This window comes from Solanum lycopersicum, chromosome 10 (assembly GCF_036512215.1).
Source record: "Solanum lycopersicum chromosome 10, SLM_r2.1".
Classification (NCBI taxonomy): Eukaryota; Viridiplantae; Streptophyta; class Magnoliopsida; order Solanales; family Solanaceae; genus Solanum; species Solanum lycopersicum.
In genome coordinates, this window is record NC_090809.1 from 21,271,105 (window position 1) to 21,292,056 (window position 20,952).

Genomic DNA, 20,952 nt, shown 5'->3' on the forward strand with positions numbered 1-20,952 from the left:
CAACAATATATTTGTATTAATTAATATCAAGTACTGCAATTTGCAAAGAATGTAGCATGTTTTTAGGATTACAGTTTAAAAGGAAGGAAATTTTTTGACAAAAATCTTCCTTTGGTTGGTATAGCACGATTTTTTTTAAAAATAATGTTTTGATGTGGCTAAATGATTTTATTATTCCTTTTGACACCACATCAGTTCGTTAGGTGACCTTTTTGTATTTCTCATCTTTTTATAAAACTTGTATATTGTTAAGACCCGAACCTACACCCTGGACATGGACGGCACTCGAGAAGCATTGTTGGTCTCCAAGCGAACCCTCATCCTGGACGATTATAAGCGGAAGACTAACTAAAGCATATAAAGCTTAAAACCCGAATAAAAATTCATGAAAGCTCAAACGCAAAGCTTTAACTCAGATTAAAAACTATGAGTAAAAGTAAATTATTCAACTAGCCATAATATAGGAAACTTCAATCGTTAAAAAATTATATAAAACAAATAAAAAAACTTCTGAAACTCTATTGTCTATCTATGAACTCTCTAACTAACAAAAATGGAAGTCGGGACAAGACTCACGACATCCTAACAACTAATATAACTAAAAGGTAAATGAAATCATTTGAAAGCAAGTAGGGTCACCATAGCAAACTCGAATTCCATGTGATATCAACAAAACTCCCATTGATGAACCTGAATACCAAGATCTACATCATTAAAAGATGCAAGACAAATGGCTTAGTACGTTGAATGTACGAACATGTAAGGTGAATTCTAAAGCACATTATAAGCTTGAACTTGATAAAAAGGAAACCTACTTACCTCTTCTCAAGTAACTCAACTAAACTCGGGAATAAGATAGTCAACTCAAAGATAAAACACTCAACTCAACGAAATAAGCCTCAACTCAGTAATACGATATTCAACTCAGTGTAAAGCAACAATAAGAGATGCAATATATTGAAAGCTTTTCAAAACAATAGAAAGCAACTAGGTGTATTTAAGAATACGTTACACTCACTTTGAATGCAAGGATACAATATAAACTTTGTTTGTAAATGAAAATGCAAATATCTCTGATGTATAATAAAATACAAAATACTCTTGTGGGAGTTTTTTTACCGACAATCATCACTTAAGAACTATCGTTATGATACAATGTTTTGTGTCACGCTGCAAAGGTTTTCCTATACCTTGTCTTGAGTATAGAACCTTAAATACTAAGTGGATCCACTAGTCTATGCTAAAAATCACTAAGGAATCATCTAAAAAGTATGACCCTCTTCTACCCATGGTGGCTACATGATGTACGGGGTTTTTTTGTTGTTTGAACTATGCCCCATATCGATTTTCAATACTACTCCCACAATATGATACTAGCTCTTATGTTTAAAAACATACTTCTTTCTATGATTTGAAATAATTGCTCAAAATTTATCTCAAAGGTATCTTGGAAATCAAAGTTTTCTCTCTTGCTTATTCATGAAAAGACATACTCTTTTACCGAAAACTATCTCAAATACTCTTTGGATCTCTCAGTTCCCTTACTTATTTAAATGTGAAAAATTTAGTCTTTGGGAATACATACTTACCATATAATATTTTGAAGAAACTGAAATTCTACTTTTACTATTACTCAATCCAATGCTCAAGTCTTAAAACAAAGTTAAAACGTTTGTAAAAGACTTCTTAAAATATGGTTCGTGCCGAAATATTGACATGTATGACACAATCCAAGGTTCTCAATAACCACAAATGAGAATGAATACTTGGAACTAAAAAAATTCAATGATACTAATCATATAAAGAATGCATAACCCATAGGATTCATGAAGAAGTACGAGCATGAACTACTCAACTCAAGGACTCAAAGGTACTTCTCATCTCAAGACTGCTCGACTTCTAGGGTTCATGAAAAATTATGGGCATGAAAAATTAAACTCAAAGACTTCATAGGTAACATGTAGCAGTCTCATGATTATAAAAATAATCTCAAAGGGGATTATAATGTCAATACTCAAGACTTAGAACTTCAATATACTACTACTCTCAACGATACTCAATTTATGGAATTCATGTAGAAGTTATAGGCATGAAAAACTCGACTTAAAGGTCAAGATATCAATAAGGAAATCATGTATATGACTCTTCTAATTCTCATACTTAGTTACTCAAAACATCACTAAGAGAGATGATAAATCTCAAAGGATTCACAATTTAACTCAAAGGCGTACTTGAGCTCTACTCTTTAATCTCTTTTGAATGTAAATAATGAATTCAAGAGATATGGTTCATGATATGAAGTATATCATGATGATAAAGTGGACAAATGTATACATTATCCTTACTTTCATTATATATAAAGTCTTATAAAACATGAAAATCAACTTAGTTAGTTAAAGAAAATGGAGTAACAAACTCGACTTACTCATATATTAAAGTAATATAGTTTATGTGAGAGATTCTCTAACCGATAACTATGACTTAAGAGCTACAGTGATGATACATCACTTCATGTCACGCCTCCAACGACCATCCTACACCTTTCCATCACTATAGGACCTAACTTAACTTAGTAGATCCACTAGTCTATTGTGAAAAGGATTCATCTAAAAAGTATGACCCTTTTGTACCCATGGTGGCTACATGGTTTTATTTAGACGTGAGTTATCTGAACTCATGCTTGACCCTAATTTTGTGCTCAATGCTACTCCCAAAATATACTAGGTATTGTGATTTATAGACATAGTTCTTCTGTGATTTGAGATTAGTACTCAAGAACTTAGCTCAAAAGTTATCTTGGAAATCTCAGTTTCCCTTCTTCTTTTATTTAGAAAGCTGTTACTTTTTTCTGAAAACTATCCCGATGGCTCTTTGGAAATCTCAATATTTGTTCTTATTTAAATGTGAAAATATTATAAATATCTTTAGGAACAATTAGTCTCAATATACTTTTGAAGTAATGAAGTTCAAATTTACTCTTTACTCTTTACTCAAATTGAACTTTGAGTCTTAAAACAAAGTTATAATGTTTGTAAAAGACTTTTGAGAACTTTATAAACTATGTTTTGGACTTTCTTCTTAACTTCTAGACTTGAATCTTAACTTTCATTGAATTAAAGTATGGATTCAAGGTTCATGATCCTATGTTCATGGATGATTTAATGATTTTCAACTTGGAGGGTTCATGCATGAGTTACGAGCGTGAACTCTCAACTAAAGAACTCAGAGGTACTTCTCATCTCAACAGTGTCAACTTATAGGGTTCATGCAGAATTATGGGCATGAACAATTCAACTCAACGACTTCATGGGTAACATGTAATATTCTCATGATTAGAAATATAATCTCAAATGAGATTAGGAATTCAAAACTTAAGACTTAGAACTTGAAGATACTACTCCTCTCAATGATACTAAAATTTATGGAGTCTGTGTGGAATTTATGGGCATGAACGATTCGACTCGAAGGTCTCCATCACTATGCAAACTCTTTTGTACAACTCTTCAAATTCTCCTACCTAATTCCTCAAATCTTATCTCAAATCAGTAGTTGATCTCATAGGTTTCACAATCGAACTCAAAGGCTTTCTTGAACTTTACTCTTACATATCTCTTGAATTTGAATTATAAATTCAAGAGTTATGGTTCTGTAACGACTTGTTTAGTCGGTTTGAGCAGCAGACTTTATTTCTGGAAAAACAGGTTGAGGCGACGGACCCCACGACGGACCGTCATGGGCACGACGGACCGTCGCAGAGTCTCGTTTCAAAACACTTAGAAAATCTGAAATTGGGTACTGAAAATCGACTCTCTGAACTTCGTAACGGAATGGCAGGACGGACCGTCACGGACTCTTCAGAGAAATTGAGTCTCTGAACTCTGTGATGGAGCAGCAGGACGGACCGTCGCAGGCACGACGGACTGTCACAGGCTGCGTAAATCCCAGTCTGAGTCGGAATTTCTCGATTGTTTTAAGGGACGTTTTTGACTATTCCTACTTTCATTATAAAGTTAGTGGGTTAATGTTAATAAGTCTAATAACTTGGGGGTTAAAAGAGGTAACCTTAAGTTAATTAGTGGGTTATTATTGCCATCTTTTATTCGTAATTATATACTAATTAGGGTAAAAGAAAGAGGGTTGGAATAAAAAAATTTGAAAGCACAAGAGAGGGAGAAAATGAACGAACAGGGAGAGAAGAAGAACAAAGCTTTGGGAATTTGCTTGCTTGATCACTAGTTTTCGGTCGAGGTAGGTTATGGTTTCTCTTATGATATTCGTAGTAAACTCTTAATAGCGAATGATATGTATTGATAATATTGTAAACCCTGCTATGTGCTTAATCGTATGCTTGCATGAATGTAATTATATAATTGTGATTATATAAGCATGATGAAGTTATTGAATCCCAAATCTTGTAAAACCCTAATCTCTTTGTTAATGATGAGGCCTTGGTATAAAGGAAGGCGTGATGAACTAAAATAATGAGATTGATGATGCCTTGGCAAGAAAGAAGGCTTGATGAATTGATAAAAGGAGATTAGTGGATCGGGTATCACGAACCGACATGTAGATTTTGGGGATCGGGTGTCACGAACCGACACGTAGATTTAGGGGATCAGGTGTCACGAACCGACATGTAGATTAAGGGGATCGGGTGTCACGAACCGACACATAGATTTAGAGGATCGGGTGTCACGAACGACACGTAGATTTAGGGGATCGGGTGTCACAAACCGACACGTAGATTTATGGGATCGGGTGTCACGAACCGACACATAGATTTAGGGGATCGGAGTGTCACGTACCGACACAAGAGGATTAATGAATATGAGGGAGCGGAGTGTCACGTACCAACACAAGAGAAATAAAGATAATGAATCTTGAGAGATGTTAATATACTCAATCGAATGAACATAATTCCCAAATGAGTATGGTATTGAGGCTTGAGTCCTCATGTGTGAACTTGACGGTAATTGTTAATGATATAGTACTTGTTGTTGCTACATGTTGAGTATCATAGTTGATTTTATGATATTACTTGGTATATATTGATTTCTATTTTGAGTTGGCCGATGATATCTACTCAGTACCCGTGTTTTGTACTGACCCCTACTTTTATGTTTTCTTCTTGTTTATTTGTGGAGTGCAGCAAACATGCCGTCATCTTCGACTCAACAGTAACTCTAGCCAGTCTTCATTACTCCGGATATCAGGGTGAGCTAATGCTTCTAGCTTGGACTGGATATTCCTCTTCATGTCTTGATGCCTTGAAGTTTCGGCATGGACTAGCTTTTATGTATTTTTAGCTTCTTAGAAACTCTTAGATTTAGTAATTTGAAGTAGATGTTCTTGTGATGATGACTTCCAGATTTTGGGGATAATAATAGTTATTGAATTAGTTTTTATTAATGAGTTTTAAGTCTTTCGCATTACTTTATGTTGATATTACATTGAAATGTTAAGGTTTAAATTGGGTTGTTCGCTCACATAGGAGGGTAAGTGTGGGTGCCAGTCGCTGCCCGGTTTTGGGTCGTGACAAACTTGGTATCAGAGCATTAGGTCCATTGGTGTCATCACACAAGAACGAGTCTAGTAGAGTCTTAAGGAACGGTAGGGGGACGCCTTTACTTTTCTATAAGAGGCTATAAGACTTTAGGAAAATTCCATTCTTTCATTCTTTCTTTCGTGCTATTACTTGGGTCCAATTGGTATCTAGGTGATACAAATTGGTATCTGACCATCTTTACTCTGTTTTGCAGATGGTTAGAACTAGAGCAATGACTGCGCCAACATCAACATCGGCAAGACAAGAAGCGTTTGAGCCAGCCACTGGGGCTGTAGCTCGAGGAAGAGTAGTGGCAAGAGGCCGTGGTAGAGGTCGTGGGAGGACGTCCTCTAGAGGAAGAGGACGAGCACCTAGCCCATATGATACTAGGGCAGTGACTCCTCCACCGACTAAGGAAGTGGTAAGAGAGGGTGAGGAAGGGGAGAATGAACAAGTGCAAAATGAGGAATTGCCATCCCAACCTACCCCAGAGATGATCAATCAGGTTCTCGCTTATCTTAGTGGGTTGTCTGATCAGGATCAGGCCCCTTCAGTGTTTTCTGCACCAACACCTCCGGTTTCAGAGGTACAACATGCAGCCACTATGGCTCCTCGTATGGATGCCTCATTGGACATAGGCACGTTTCCACGTCTGACTACTGGGCCCATAATGACAAGTGATCAGCATAAACTTTTCAGTAAGTTCTTGAAATTGAAACCTCCAGTCTTCAAGGGTGCTGAATCTGAGGATGCTTACGATTTTCTAGTTGACTGTCATGAGCTACTACACAAGATGGGTATAGTAGAATGGTTTGGTGTTGAGTTCGTGAGTTATCAGTTTCAAGGGAACGCCAAAATGTGGTGGCGGTCACATGTTGAGTGTCAACCAACGGAGGCACCACCTATGACTTGGGCCTCATTCTCTAGCTTGTTTATGGAGAAGTATATCCCCCGGACTTTGAGGGATAGGAAAAGGGATGAGTTCTTGAGCCTAGAGCAAGGTAGGATGTTGGTCAATGCATATGAGGCTAAGTTTCGTGCACTATCCAGATATGCCACTCAACTTTGTTTCAATCCACAAGAGCGGATTCGTCGTTTTGTGAAGGGGTTGAGGTCAGAGTTGCGGATTTCAGCCTTACAGGTAGCAGCTACGGCAAAATCCTTCCAAGAAGTGGTAGATTTTGTTGTAGAGGTGGAAGGGGTGAAACCAGATGAATTCACCATGGCATCGACATCAAAGAGGTTTCGAAAGGGAGGTGAGTTTAATGGTTCTTACTCTAGAGGACAGGGTTCCGGAGGGTACTCAGTTCGACCCATTCAGTCTTCACTACAGATTGTAGTTGGGGTCCACCTCAGACCGGTCAACACTTCTCTGAGAGACCTATGCTTAACTCTAGAGAGTGTTATGGATGTGGGGAGACTGGACATATTAGGAGGAATTGTCCCAAACAGAGTTATAGACCCCCAATGGCTAGAGGTAGAGGTGATCATGGTAAAGGCCGTTATTCTGGAGGACGTGGTGGTCGAGGTAATGGTGGTCATCAAAATGGCCGAGGAGATGGGCAAAATGGAGCCACTACATCACAACATGGTAGGGGCAATGGACAGACAAACGATAGGGCCCATTGCTACGCTTTCTCTGGGCAGTCTGAAGTGGATGCATCTGATGCTATCATCACGGGTAATCTTCTGGTTTGTGATTGCATGGCTTCTGTATTGTTTGATCCTGGATCCAGATTTTCTTATGTATCTTCCTCATTTTCTAATGGTCTAAATTTACATTGTGAATTACTTGATATGCCTATTCGTGTTTCTACTCCGGTGGGTGAGTTTGTGGTAGTTGAAAAGGTATATAGGTCTTGTTTGGTGAACTTCGTGGGGAGCAACACTTATGTAGATTTGGTTATCTTAGAAATGGATGATTTTGATGTAATTCTGGGTATGACTTGGCTTTCTCCGCAATTTGCGATCTTGGATTGTAATGCTAAAACGGTGACGTTAGCCAAGCCTACGACAGATCCGTTAGTGTGGGAGGGTAACTACACTTCCAATCCGGTGCGTATCATCTCCTTTCTTCGTGCTAAGAAAATGGTTAGTAAAGGATGTTTAGCTTTCTTGGCACATCTCAAGGATGACACTACCCAAGTACCTTCGATTGAGTCGGTTTCGGTGGTCCGTGAGTTTCTGGATGTGTTCCCTGCAGATCTTCCTGGTATGCCTTCAGATAGGGATATTGACTTCTGTATTGATCTTGAACCGGGTACTCGCCCCATTTCTATACCCCCTTATAGAATGGCTCCCGCGGAGTTAAGAGAGTTAAAAGCCTAACTTCAAGAGTTGTTGAGCAAGGGCTTCATTAGACCAAGTGCATCTCCTTGGGGTGCTCCGGTTTTGTTTGTAAAGAAGAAGGATGGGAGTTTTTGGATGTGCATAGACTACCTGCAGTTGAACAAGGTGACCATAACGAACAAGTATCCTCTTCCTCGCATTGATGACTTTTTCGATTAGTTACAAGGTGCTTGTGTCTTCTCTAAGTTTGACTTGAGATCCGATTATCATCAATTGAAGATACGGGCAACGGATGTGCCAAAGACTGCTTTTCGAACGAGGTATGGGCATTACGAATTTGTAGTGATGTCTTTTGGTCTTACGAATGCCCCTGCTGCGTTCATGAGCTTGATAAACGGGATTTTTAAGCCATATTTGGACCTCTTCGTGATCGTATTTATTGATGATATACTGATATACTCAAAGAGCAAGAAAGAACATGAGGAGCATTTGAGAATGGTATTGGAAATGTTGAGGGAGAAAAAGCTTTATGCCAAGTCCTCTAAGTGTGAGTTTTGGCTAGATGCAATGTCCTTCTTGGGGCATGTAGTTTCTAAGGATGAAGTAATGGTGGATCCTTCTAAGATTGAGACAGTGAAGAATTGGGTAAGACCTACTAATGTGTCAGAAATAAGGAGTTTTGTTGGTTTAGCTAGCTATTACCGCCGATTTGTCAAGGGATTCTCTTCCATTGCTTCCCAATTGACGAACTTGACTAAGCAGAATGTTCCATTTGTATGGTCGGATGAATGTGAAGAAAGCTTGCAGAAGCTCAAGACTTTGTTGACTACCGCACCAATCCTTACCTTGCCAGTGGAAAGTAAGAATTTCATTGTCTATTGTGATGCATCCTATTCTGGCTTGGGTGCGGTGCTAATGCAAGAGAAGAATGTAATTTCGTATGCTTCAAGGCAATTAAAGGTGCATGAATGCAATTACCCGACCCATTATTTGGAATTGGCTGCGGTAGTGTTTGCCTTAAAGCAATGGAGACACTATCTATATGGGGTTAAGTGCGAAGTATACACGGATCATCGTAGCCTACAATATGTTTTTACTCAGAAGGATTTGAATTTGAGACAGAGGAGGTGGATGGAACTATTGAAGGACTATGATATCATTATCTTGTATCATCCGGGAAAGGCTAATGTTGTGGCAGACGCCTTAAGTAGAGAGGGAGGGAGCATGGGAAGTCTAGCTCACTTGCAAGTTTCCAGACGTCCATTGGCTAGAGAGGTTCAGACTCTAGCTAATGACTTGATGAGATTAGAAGTAAACGGGAAGGGAGGATTGTTGGCTTGTGTCGAGGCAAGATCTTCTTTTCTTGACAAGATTAACGGAAAACAGTTTGATGATGAGAAACTAAGTAGAATCCAAGATAAAGTATTGCGAGGAGAGGCTAAGGAAGCATAAATCGATGAGGAAGGTGTTTTGAGAATCAAGGGAAGGGTATGTGTACCCCGAGTTGACGATTTGATCAACACTATTCTGACAGAGGCTCATAGTTCAAGGTATTCGATACATCCAGGTGCAACCAAGATGTACCGTGACCTAAAGCAACACTTTTGGTGGAGTAGAATGAAGCGTGATATTGTGGATTTTATTGCCAAATGTCCAAACTGTCAACAAGTAAAGTATGAACACCAAAGGCCCGAAGGAACACTCTAGAGAATGCCCATTCCTGAATAGAAGTGGGAAAGGATTGCAATGGATTTCTTGGTTGGTCTTCCAAAGACATTGGGAAAGTTTCATTCTATTTGGGTAATTGTTGATAGGTTAACTAAGTCTGCTCACTTCATTCCGGTCAAGGTGACTTACAATGAGGAGAAGTTAGCCAAACTTTACATCTTGGAAGTGGTGTGATTGCATGGGGTTCCACTCTCCATTATATCAGATAGAGGTACGCAGTTTACTTCTAAGTTTTGGAAAACATTGCATGCGGAATTGTGTACTAGGTTGGACCTTAGTACTGCGTTCCATCCTCAGACCGATGGTCAGTCTGAGCGAACGATTCAAGTGTTGGAGGATATGTTTCGTGCATGTGTGATAGAATTTGGTGGTCAGTGGGATAGCTTCTTACCCTTAGCAGAGTTCTCCTACAACAATAGGTATCACTCAAGCATTGATATGGCTCCATTTGAGGCACTATATGGGAGAAGATGTAGGTCTCCTATTGGGTGGTTTGATGCATTTGAGGTTAGACCTTGGGGTACTGACCTTCTGAGAGAGTCGTTAGATAAAGTGAAATCTATTCAAGAAAAGTTGTTAGCGGCTCAAAGTAGACAGAAAGAGTATGCAGATCGAAAGGTTAGAGACTTGGAGTTCATAGAGGGTGAACAAGTCTTGTTGAAGGTTTCGCCAATGAAAGGGGTGATGCGATTTGGTAAGCGAGATAAACTTAGCCCAAGGTATATTGGTCCATTTGAAGTATTTAAGCGAGTAGGGGAGGTGGCTTATGAGTTAGCCTTGCCTCCAGGGCTGTCCAGAGTGCATCCGGTATTTCATGTGTCGATGTTGAAAAGATACCAAGGGGATGGAAACTACATTATCCGTTGTGATTCAGTTTTGCTTGATGAGAACTTGTCTAATGAGGAGGAACCTGTTGCCATTCTTGATAGAGAAATTCGCAAGTTGAGATCAAGGGAGATTGCATCCATCAAAGTTCAATGAAAGAATCGACCCGTTGAAGAAGCCACTTGGGAGAAGGAGGCGGATATGCGAGAAAGATACCCACATCTGTTTACAGATTCAGGTACTCCTTTTCGCCCATGTTTTCCTTCTTGTGATCGTTCAGGGACAAACGATGGGTAAATTGGTATTCATTGTAGCGACCTGTTTAGTCGTTTTGAGCAGCAGACTTTATTTCTGCAAAAACAGGCTGAGGCGACGGACCGTCATGGGAACGACGGACCGTCGTAGGGTCTCGTTTCAAAACACTTAGAAAATCTGAAATTGGGTACTGAAAATCGACTCTCTGAACTTCGTAACGGAATGGCAGGACGGACCATCACAGGTGTGATGGACCGTCACAGACTCTTCAGAGAAATTGAGTCTCTGAACTCTGTGACGGAGCAGCAGGACGGACCGTCACAGGCGCGACGGGCCGTCACAGGCTGCGTAAATCCCAGTCTGAGTTGGAATTCCTCAATTGTTTTAAGGGACGTTTTTGACTATTCCTGCTTTAATTATAAAGTTAGTGGGTTAATGTTAATAAGTCTAACTACTTGGGGGTTAAAAGCGGTAACCTTAAGTTAATTAGTGGGTTATTATTGCCATCTTTTATTCGTAATTATATACTAATTAGGGTAAAAGAAAGAGGGTTGGAATAAAAAAATTTGAAAGCACAAGAGAGGGAGAAAATGAACGAACAGGGAGAGAAGAAGAACAAAGCTTTGGGAATTTGCTTGGTTGATCACTAGTCTTCGGTGGAGGTAGGTTATGGTTTCTCTTCCGATATTCGTAGTAAACTCTTAATAGCGAATTATATGTATTGATAATATTGTAAAACCTGCTATGTGCTTAATTGTATGCTTGCATGAATGTAATTATATAATTGTGATTATATAAGCATGATGAAGTTATTGAATCCCAAATCTTGTAAAACCCTAATCTCTTTGTTAATGATGAGGCCTTGGTATAAAGGAAGGCGTGATGAACTAAAATAATGAGTTTGATGATGCCTTGGTAAGAAAGAAGGCTTGATGAATTGATAGAAGGAGATTAGGGGATCGGGTGTCATGAACCGACACGTAGATTTAAGGAATCGGGTATCACGAACCGATACGTAGATTTAGGGGATCGGGTGTCACGAACCGACACGTAGATTTAGGGGATCGGGTGTCACGAATCGACACGTAGATTTAGGAGATCGGGTGTCACGAACCGACACGTAGATTTAGGGGATTGGGTGTCACGAACCGACACGTAGATTTAGGGGATCGGTTTTCACGAACCGACACGTAGATTTAGGGGATCGGAGTGTCACGTACCGACACAAGAGGATTAATGAATATGAGGGAGCGGAGTGTCACGTACCGACATAAGAGAAATAAAGATAATGAATCTTGAGAGATGTTAATATACTCAATGGAATGAACATAATTCCCAAATGAGTATGGTATTGAGGCTTGAGTCCTCATGTGTGAACTTGACGGTAATTGTTAATGATATAGTACTTGCTGTTGCTACATGTTTAGTATCGTAGTTTATTTTATGATATTACTTGGTCTATATTGATTTCTATTTTGAGTTGGCCGATGATATCTACTCAGTACTCGTGTTTTGTACTGACCCCTACTTTTATGTTTTCTTCTTGTTTATTTGTGGAGTGCAGCAAACGTGCCGTCATCTTCGACTCAACAGTAACTCTAGCCAGTTTTCATTACTTCGGATATCAGGGTGAGCTAATGCTTCTAGCTTTGACTGGATCTTCCTCTTCATGTCTTGATGCCTTGAAGTTCCGGCATGGACTAGCTTTTATGTATTTTTAGCTTCTTAAAAACTCTTAGATTTAGTAATTTGAAGTAGATGTTCTTGTGATGATGACTTCCAGATTATGGGGATAATAATAGTTATTGAATTGGTTTTTATTAATGAGTTTAAGTCTTCTGCATTACTTTATGTTGATATTACATTGAAATGTTAAGGTTTAGATTGGTTGATTCGCTCACATAGGAGGGTAAGTGTGGGTGCCAGTCGCGGCCCGGTTTTGAGTCGTGACAGGTTCATGATATGAATGATATAGATGATATTTTATACTCGTGAATACATTCTCCTAACGCGCTCACTTGCTTAAGTCTTGAAACAAGTTACTAGAAGTTGTGGAAGACTTCTCAAAAGGACTCTCTCAAAAGGTTCGCAAGAACTCAAAAAAATTAATCTTAAATTTACCTTAAATTTGATTTATTATTCATGTTATGAATGATTTATAAGTGTTTATAAGTATGTTAAAGTGTTTAGATCAAAAGGAGTCAAGAGACACTTTAAATTAGCTCAAATGGGACAATCGACAGAAAAAGAGTGGGGGAAGGCGACCCTGGTGTGTTCCGGGCGCGGGGCGCTAGCCACTAACTTTAGAGGCTACATTTAGGTGCACTATATGTGTGCTGACCCACCCCTTGGGTGCATCTAGGGTGCGCAGCACCAGCTTCTCCCTAGGCAAAGATTCGATGAATTTTGCCTCTCATTTTGTGACGGCTTTTAATCAATTAGTTTCTCAATTTTTCCTTACAATCAATTACCCAACCTAAGTACACACTAATACACTAAAAAAACACTCCAAATAATCACATTAATCTCAAGAAATCAGCAAAACCCTAACAAGCCAAGATTTATAATGAACCTCAAGAACATCTCTCAAGAACTTAAATCCGTCAACTTTTTGAGAATGAAATTGTGCTGAAAATACTATATTTGGCATGTGGGTGAACTAAACCATCACTATGGAACTCTTAGAGATTTTACCCATCGTGAAATTCCACAACAAGACATAAGAATCTCGACAAACGCTTGATCCTTTCCATTTTTCTCCATTTTTCTCTTCTTTCCTCTTTTTTTCTCTTCTTGAAATTTTAACGAAAACAGTAGATATATATGTAACACCCCATAGCTAAAAGGACCAAAAAACAATTTTTAAAAAATCTTCTATGTGCAACTGATGTGACGATTGATGGACTGTAGCCTGACCCACGATCCATCCTGCACAACCATCGTTGGGATCAGAAACTTCCAAAAAATCTCAGCACAGGAAAATTCGTTAAGTGTTGGTCGACGGACGGACTTACAGTCCGTAGGTCAAACTACGGTCCATAGTCCATGACCGTCGATTGAGACCTCCCTTCACCCACTCTCTAACAAGAGCCACAGATGACCAACATTGTCCGTAGGTGGACCTACGGCTCGTATGTCTGACCGTTGGTGGGAATTAGCAAACAGTTAAGGGGCAAATGCGGTTAGGTCGACTTCAAATGGTTATAAATCTAGCACAAATTGAATTAGGTTTCTCATGACCTACCCACATATAGATTATTGATTAGCTTTCCATATCCACTGACCTTTCTAAGATCAAACGTCCAAGTAAAAAGTTATGCCCATTTTATTAAAGGTATGTCGAACAGGCCCAACCTACGGACCAAACAACGGAGTGTCAGTCCTAGTCGTCGTTTGGTCCGACAAAAACTTACCCAGGGGTCTTTTTGTCTTTTCCCACTTTGTTTAAACATTAAGATACGTCATTTTGACCCTAAATAATCAAATTTTAGTCAGTTTAAGCCTATAAATATAACTAAAACATATCTAAGTCAAATCATTAAATCAAAAGTAAGAAATTAGAAGCAAGAAAGGAGAAAAAGCTCAAGAACCTTATTTGAAGAACGACGAAAGTTTCCAGTAGTTCCATCCCAGAAATCTATGTGTTTTTCTGTGAATTTCATTTCCTGGCATCGGATTTCACTAGTGGGTTACTTTCACCCATTTAGTCCCTAGTTTTCAGTCAGATTCTTGATTTTCTTATCATTATTAAACCTAGAGTTTCTAGAACTTCTATAGAACATCATGATTTAATTAAAATATATGTTCCAAATAAGATTATCATGTTATTACTCAGATTATCGCATTAATTTCAGTACCCTAGCTTGGTATTTCTTTAGTTCTTGAATTACACATGCTAGGTCAGATATTTCACACACTTCAGATATACATGCCTCACTTATAAATGCATAATTATCATATTAATTGTTCCATTCTCACTTTGCATGTTCAGTTTTGAGATATCCAATATTTACATAAACTTAAACAAAATCAGTAAAATTACAGAATTCATTGGAAGTGCCATATTACTGAGTTGGACTTGGGTTAGGCGTACCCAATAGTCCCAGAACTTCTAGCCAAGTAGGTTTTAAGTCCCCTCTTTGGGCAATCCATTTAGTGATCAAGCCAATATGCCTTTATATCTTTGGCAGGATATATTGGGTCCTCTTTATGGGCTATATACATTGGACTCCACATTATGCTCATGTGGTTTTATTATCGGTTATTAGTAGCTCCCACAGTTTAGTCAGACTCTCTGCATTGGCCATTTAACAGTATATTCATTATTCGGTCTCAGCATGTTATAAATTGGTTATTTAATCTAGTTAGCTCACAAATTAGCATATCATGTTCATATTATTATACTTGATTTTGTGATTGTTCAATATATTTTATTTCATCTTTATTCTATCATACATGCTCAGATTCTTTCAAGTGCTGACGCATAAGTGCACTACATCTTCTCGGTTAAGGTTCTTAGCATCCAAATCGCGCATAGATCGATTTTTGATCTTCAGTTCAGTAGATTCAGTGGTTATTTAAGGACAATAGTCATGAGTTTCTTTTCAGTATTTAGTCTTTTAGTTTCAGTTTTGTTAGATTTAGCTGGGGTTTGGTCCCAGTATTTCTAGTCCAGTTTAGAGGCTTATTTAAGACATAGTAAGTTTCAGCTTAGTATTGAGTTAATATTTTCTTTGTATTAAACTCATTGTTTTCAAATATCTCAGTTATAGAATATGGGTATTCCCCATTTTTTCAATATAAATTATGATTTAGCTTCTGTGTAAGTTTATTATCTTTAGTATGCTCATGATCATGCCAGCAGGGTTAGCTTGGGATCACTTGTGGTTCTATGTTCCGTGTTTGCATCTTGGGAGTAGCTCGGGGCGTGACAAAATTTGGCATCAGACCACTAGGTTTAAGTATCCTAGGATGTCTGAAAATCTGCACTAAGTAGAGTCCTTTTCAAGGGTGTGAAGTGCACCACATCTACTGAGAGGGAGGCTATGAAGTGTTTTGGTAAAAAATTCACTTTCTTGGTGTTATTATAGTGCGTGAGGTATGATCATATTCCATTCTAACTTGACTTTCTACATTTTAGATCATGCCTTCTCGTAGAGCTAACACTGGAATGCGAATGCCAGAAATACAAACACAGCTCCTCCAGCCTAGATCAGAAAGTATCCAATGATGAGTTTAGAAATTCCATATAAATGTTGGCTCAGAGTATGACTAACCAGAAAAATCGGTTTCATGCTCACGTGAATTAAAATGGAGGATCAGTATAAGCAATGGTCCGTGACTTTGTTAGCATCAATCTTCCTGAGTTCTTAGGATCGCTAGCTAATGAGGACCCTCAAAATTTCTTGGATGAGATCAAGAAGATCTTTGAGGTAATGCAAGTAACTGGGAATGACCCGGTTGATTTAGCATCATACAGTTGAAGGATGCTGCTCATATCCGGTACACTCAGTGGAAAGAGAATAGGGGTGTAAATGCATCTCCTATCACTTGGGATTGCTTTAGTAAGACTTTTATCAACAGGTTTTTCCTAATAGAGTTGAGAGAGGCAGAGGCTCGGGAATTCATAAACTTGAGTCAGGGTAACATGACAGTCCAATAGTATGGGCTGAAGTTTAATCAACTCTCCAGGCATGCTCCTCACATGGTTGCAGACTCCAGGGCTCAGATGAACAAGATCTTGTATGGAGTGTCAAATTTGGGAAAAACTGAGTGCAGAAATTATATGTTACTTGGAGATATGAAAATCTCTAAAAGGTTGAGGCTGATAAGCTTAGGGAACATGCTATGGAGAATAAGAAAGCTAGGACAAGAAATTAAGACTATTCTTAGAAAAAATCGGGTGGTGGAAATCGCTTGCAGAGTCAGCCAAAGTTTTCAGCTCCAACACCTTGATCATCTAGTTTTCCATCTTCGAAGAACAAGTATGACTAGAAGGGTATAGCACCATGCTCCGAGTCTAAGGGAAGTGTTTCAGGCACAAAGACTTACCCCACTTGCCCTAAGTTCTGTAAGAATCATCCGGGCGAGTGTCTCGTAGGAAAATAAGGATGCTTTGGGTGCGGTCAGTCTGGTACAGGTTAAGGATTGTCTTTGTAGACAGGGTCAAGGAGGTGGTAATGGAAAACTTAACCCTACAACTTTAGCAACACCAACAAGTCGCCCAACTTATCAGGGTAACTCGTGTGATACAGGTGGCGTTAAGATCTAGAACAATTTGTATTCTCTTCAGGCTAGCTAGGATTAGGAAGGTTCTCCTAATGTAGTCACTGGTACGCTACGTGTCTTTGACCTTGATGTTTATGCATTGTTAGATCCAGGGTCTACGATTTCTTTTGTAACTCCTTACATACTAGTCCAGTTCAATGTCAGTACAAAAAATCTCTCAGAACCTTTATCAGTCTCTACTCAAGTCGGTGACCTAGTTATAGCTATGCGGGTACACAGAAATTTCCCTATCATAATCTCTCATAAAGTCACCTCAGCAGATCTAGTGGAGTTAGAAATGGTAGACTTCGATGTCATTCTAGGCATGGATTGGTTACACTCATGTTATGCCTTAGTCAATTGCAGAACTAGGATTATTCATTTTCAGTTTCAAGACGAATCAATCTTATACTGAAGGGTGGTAGCTTAGCGCCTATAGGTAGATTTATTTCTTACCTTAAAGCCAGAAAGATGATATCTAAGGGTCATCTCAATCATCTAGTGTGGGTTAAGGATTCTATCATTGAAATCCAAACTTTGAGTCAGTTCCAGTAGTCTATGAATTTCCAGAAGATCTTTCTGGAGTCCCTCCTAAAAGGGAAATTGACATTTGAATTGATCTCCTTCTAGATACTCAGCCTATTTCTATTCCTCTTTGCAGAATTGCTCCAGCACAAGTTAAGAAATTGAAAGAGCAGTTAAAAGACCTTCTATATAAAGGTTTCATCAGACATAGTATTTCATCATGGTGTGCACCAGTATTGTTCGTAAGGAATAAACATGGTTCTCTCAGAATGTGCATTGATTATAGATAGTTGAACAAAGTCACAATCAAGAATAAGTATCCAATCCCCAGGATTGATGACTTGTTTGACCAATTTCAGTGTGCTAGTCACTTCTCAAAGATAGACCTTAGATCGGGTTATAAATAACTTAGAATCAGATATAGTGACATTTCGAAAACAACCTTTAGAACTTGGTATGGTCATTATGAATTTTTAGTTATGTCGTTTGGACTAACCAATCCTCCTGTAACTTTCATGAATTTGATGAACGAAGTGTTGAAAAAGTACTTGGACTTGTTCGTTATCGTATTCATTGATGATATCCTCATTTACTCTAGGAATGAGGAACAACATGCGAGTCATTTGACAATTGTTTTACAAACTCTCAAGGATCACCAGTTATTCTCGAAGTTCAGCATATGTGAGTTCTGGTTGCAATCCATCCTTTGTCACATTGTATCTAGCAAAGGGATCCGAGTGGATTCACAAAATATAGTGAAACAATGACCCAAGCCTACCTCTGCTGCAGATAATAGATGTTTCTTAGGTGTAGCGAGTTATTATAGAAGGTTCGTGGAAGTATTTTCATTCATAGTCTCACCATTGACTAGGTTGACTCAATAAATTGCCAAGTTTCAACGGTCATATGATTGTGAGGAAATCTTTGCAAAATTGAAAACTAAATTGAATATAGCTCCTTTCTTGACTCTACCAGAGAATTCAGATAGGTATGATATCTATAGTGATGCTTCTAGAGTTGGCCTAGGTTGTGTATTGATGCAGTGAGGTAAGGTTACAGTGTATGCCTCTAGACAACTTAAGGTGCATGAGGAAAACTATCAACTCATGGCCTCGAGCTTGCAGCAGTGGTTTATGCACTAAAGATATAGAGACACTACTTCTATGGTGTTCATGTAGATGTGTTCAGTGATAAAAAGAGCCTTCAGTATGTGTTCACCAAGAAAAAGTTGAATCTTCACCAGAGGAGATGGCTAGAGTTCCTTAAGGATTATGATTTAGAGTAAGGCGAATGTAGTAGCAGATGCTCTTAGTAGATTATCAATGACTAATGTAGCCAATGTTGAGTAATAAAGGAAGGAGCTAGTGAAGGATGTTCACAGGCTTGCTCGCTTAGGAGTTCACCTTATGATCATATCAGAAAGTGGTGTAACAGTTCAGAATGGGGCAGAATCTTCTTTGGTAGTGGAGGTTAAGGATAAGGAAGACAATGACTTAATTTTAATAGAACTTCAGAATGCAGTCTACAATAAGAGAGTGTAGGTTTTCTCTCAAGGGGGAGTTGATGTACTTTGCTACCACGGTAGATTGTGAGTTCCTAATGTGGGCGAGTTCAGACAACATATTATTGCAGAAGCCCATATCTTTATGTATTCTATTCATTCAAGTGCCACTTAGATGTACCGCGATCAGCGGGGAGTCTATTGGTTGAATGGCATGAAGAGGGATATAACACACTTTGTAAGGAAGTGCCCTAATTACCAGCAAATCAATGTAGAACATCATAAACAACGAGGTGTCACTCATGAGATCGACATTCCAACTTGAAAATGGGAAGTGATCAATATGGATTTCATCAGAGGGTAACTGCGTAATCACAGACAACATGAATCCATTTGGGTTATAGTTGATAGGATGACTAACTCTTCTCGCTTTTTGGCTGTTAAGACTACAAATTCGACAGAGGACTATGTCAAGCTTTACATTAATGAAATTGTGAGGTTGAATGGGCTCCTTTGTCTATCATCTCATATAGACGTCCTTAGTTTACCTCAAATTTCTAGAAGTCATTTTAGAAGGGTCTTGATACTCAAGTGAACCTTAGTACAACATTTCAGACAGAATCGAATGAGCGGGTAGAGTGTACCATTCAGACCTTGGAGTATATGTTGAGAGCTCGTGTGATCGATTTCAAAATTGTACTAGGGTTCAGTGTACCTAATAGTCTCAGAACAACTAGCCAAGGAGGTTGTAAGTCCCCTCTGTGGGCAATCATTTTAGTAATCGTGCCATCATGCTTTTATACCTTTAGCAGGGTATATTATGTCCTGTCACTGGAGCGTATACATCAGACTCCACATTTAGCTCAAGTGGTTTTATTATCGGCTATTAGTAGTTCCCACAAAGCAGTCACACTCTGTCCATTGAACATTCATCAGTATATTCAATATTCAGTCTCAGTATGTTATAGATTGGTCATTTTATCCAGTTAGCTCACAAATTAGCATATCATCTTCTAATTATTATACTTGTTTCTGTGCTTGTTCATTTATGTTTTATTTCATCTTTATTCTATTCTACATGCTCAGTACCTTTCAAGTACTGACGCATACATGCACTACATCTTCTCGTGATGTAGGTTCAGGTTATTAGCATCCAGATAACGTATAAATCGATTTTCGATCTCAATTCAACAGATTCAGTGGTGAGTGCTCATTCTCCGAAGACAACAGTCATGAGTTTATTTTCAATATTTAGTCTTTAAGTTTCAGTTTTGCTAGATTTAGCTGGGGTTTGTCCTAGTATTTTTGGTCCAATTTAGAGGCTTATTTCATACATAGTTAGTTTCAGCTTAATATTGAGTTAATATTTACTTTGTATTAAACTCATCATTTTCAAATATCTCAGTTATATAATATGGGTATTCTCCATCTTTTCAATATAAATATGATTTAGCTTCCTCATTAGCTTATTATCTTAAGTATGCTCATGGTCATGCCAGTAGGACTAGCTTGGAATAACTTGTGGTTCTAAGTTCTGTGTTCGCGTCTCGGGAATAGCATGGGGCTTGACAATATATTACAATTACAAAACTTAACCTAATAGGAATATTCCCATAAAATATTAGTAAAAACGAATTAAATCTAATTGGATAAGAAAAAGACCAAAGTACCCCTTACTATTTTCACCTAACTATCCTAGACTGGACATCCTAACTTCAAAATGCTATTTCTCACTCATCCAAAGTCAAAACTTGTAAAACTCGGTGGAGTTGGAAATATAATTCAAAGATCATTCCTTAGGTATCTTGTATTAAAACTAACTCATCATGTTCTAAGAGTTAGGTCGTTTGAATAGTTGACCCGAAACTAATATTTAGCTTAAGTCTCCAAATTTCAAATATTTGTTATTCCCAATTTAGTTCTTTTAGAACTCAAGGTGCTACATCTAGAGACCTTAACAATCATGAAATTTAAATTCCTTGTAAAAATCTCCCTTACTATGAAGGATGGTTCGAGT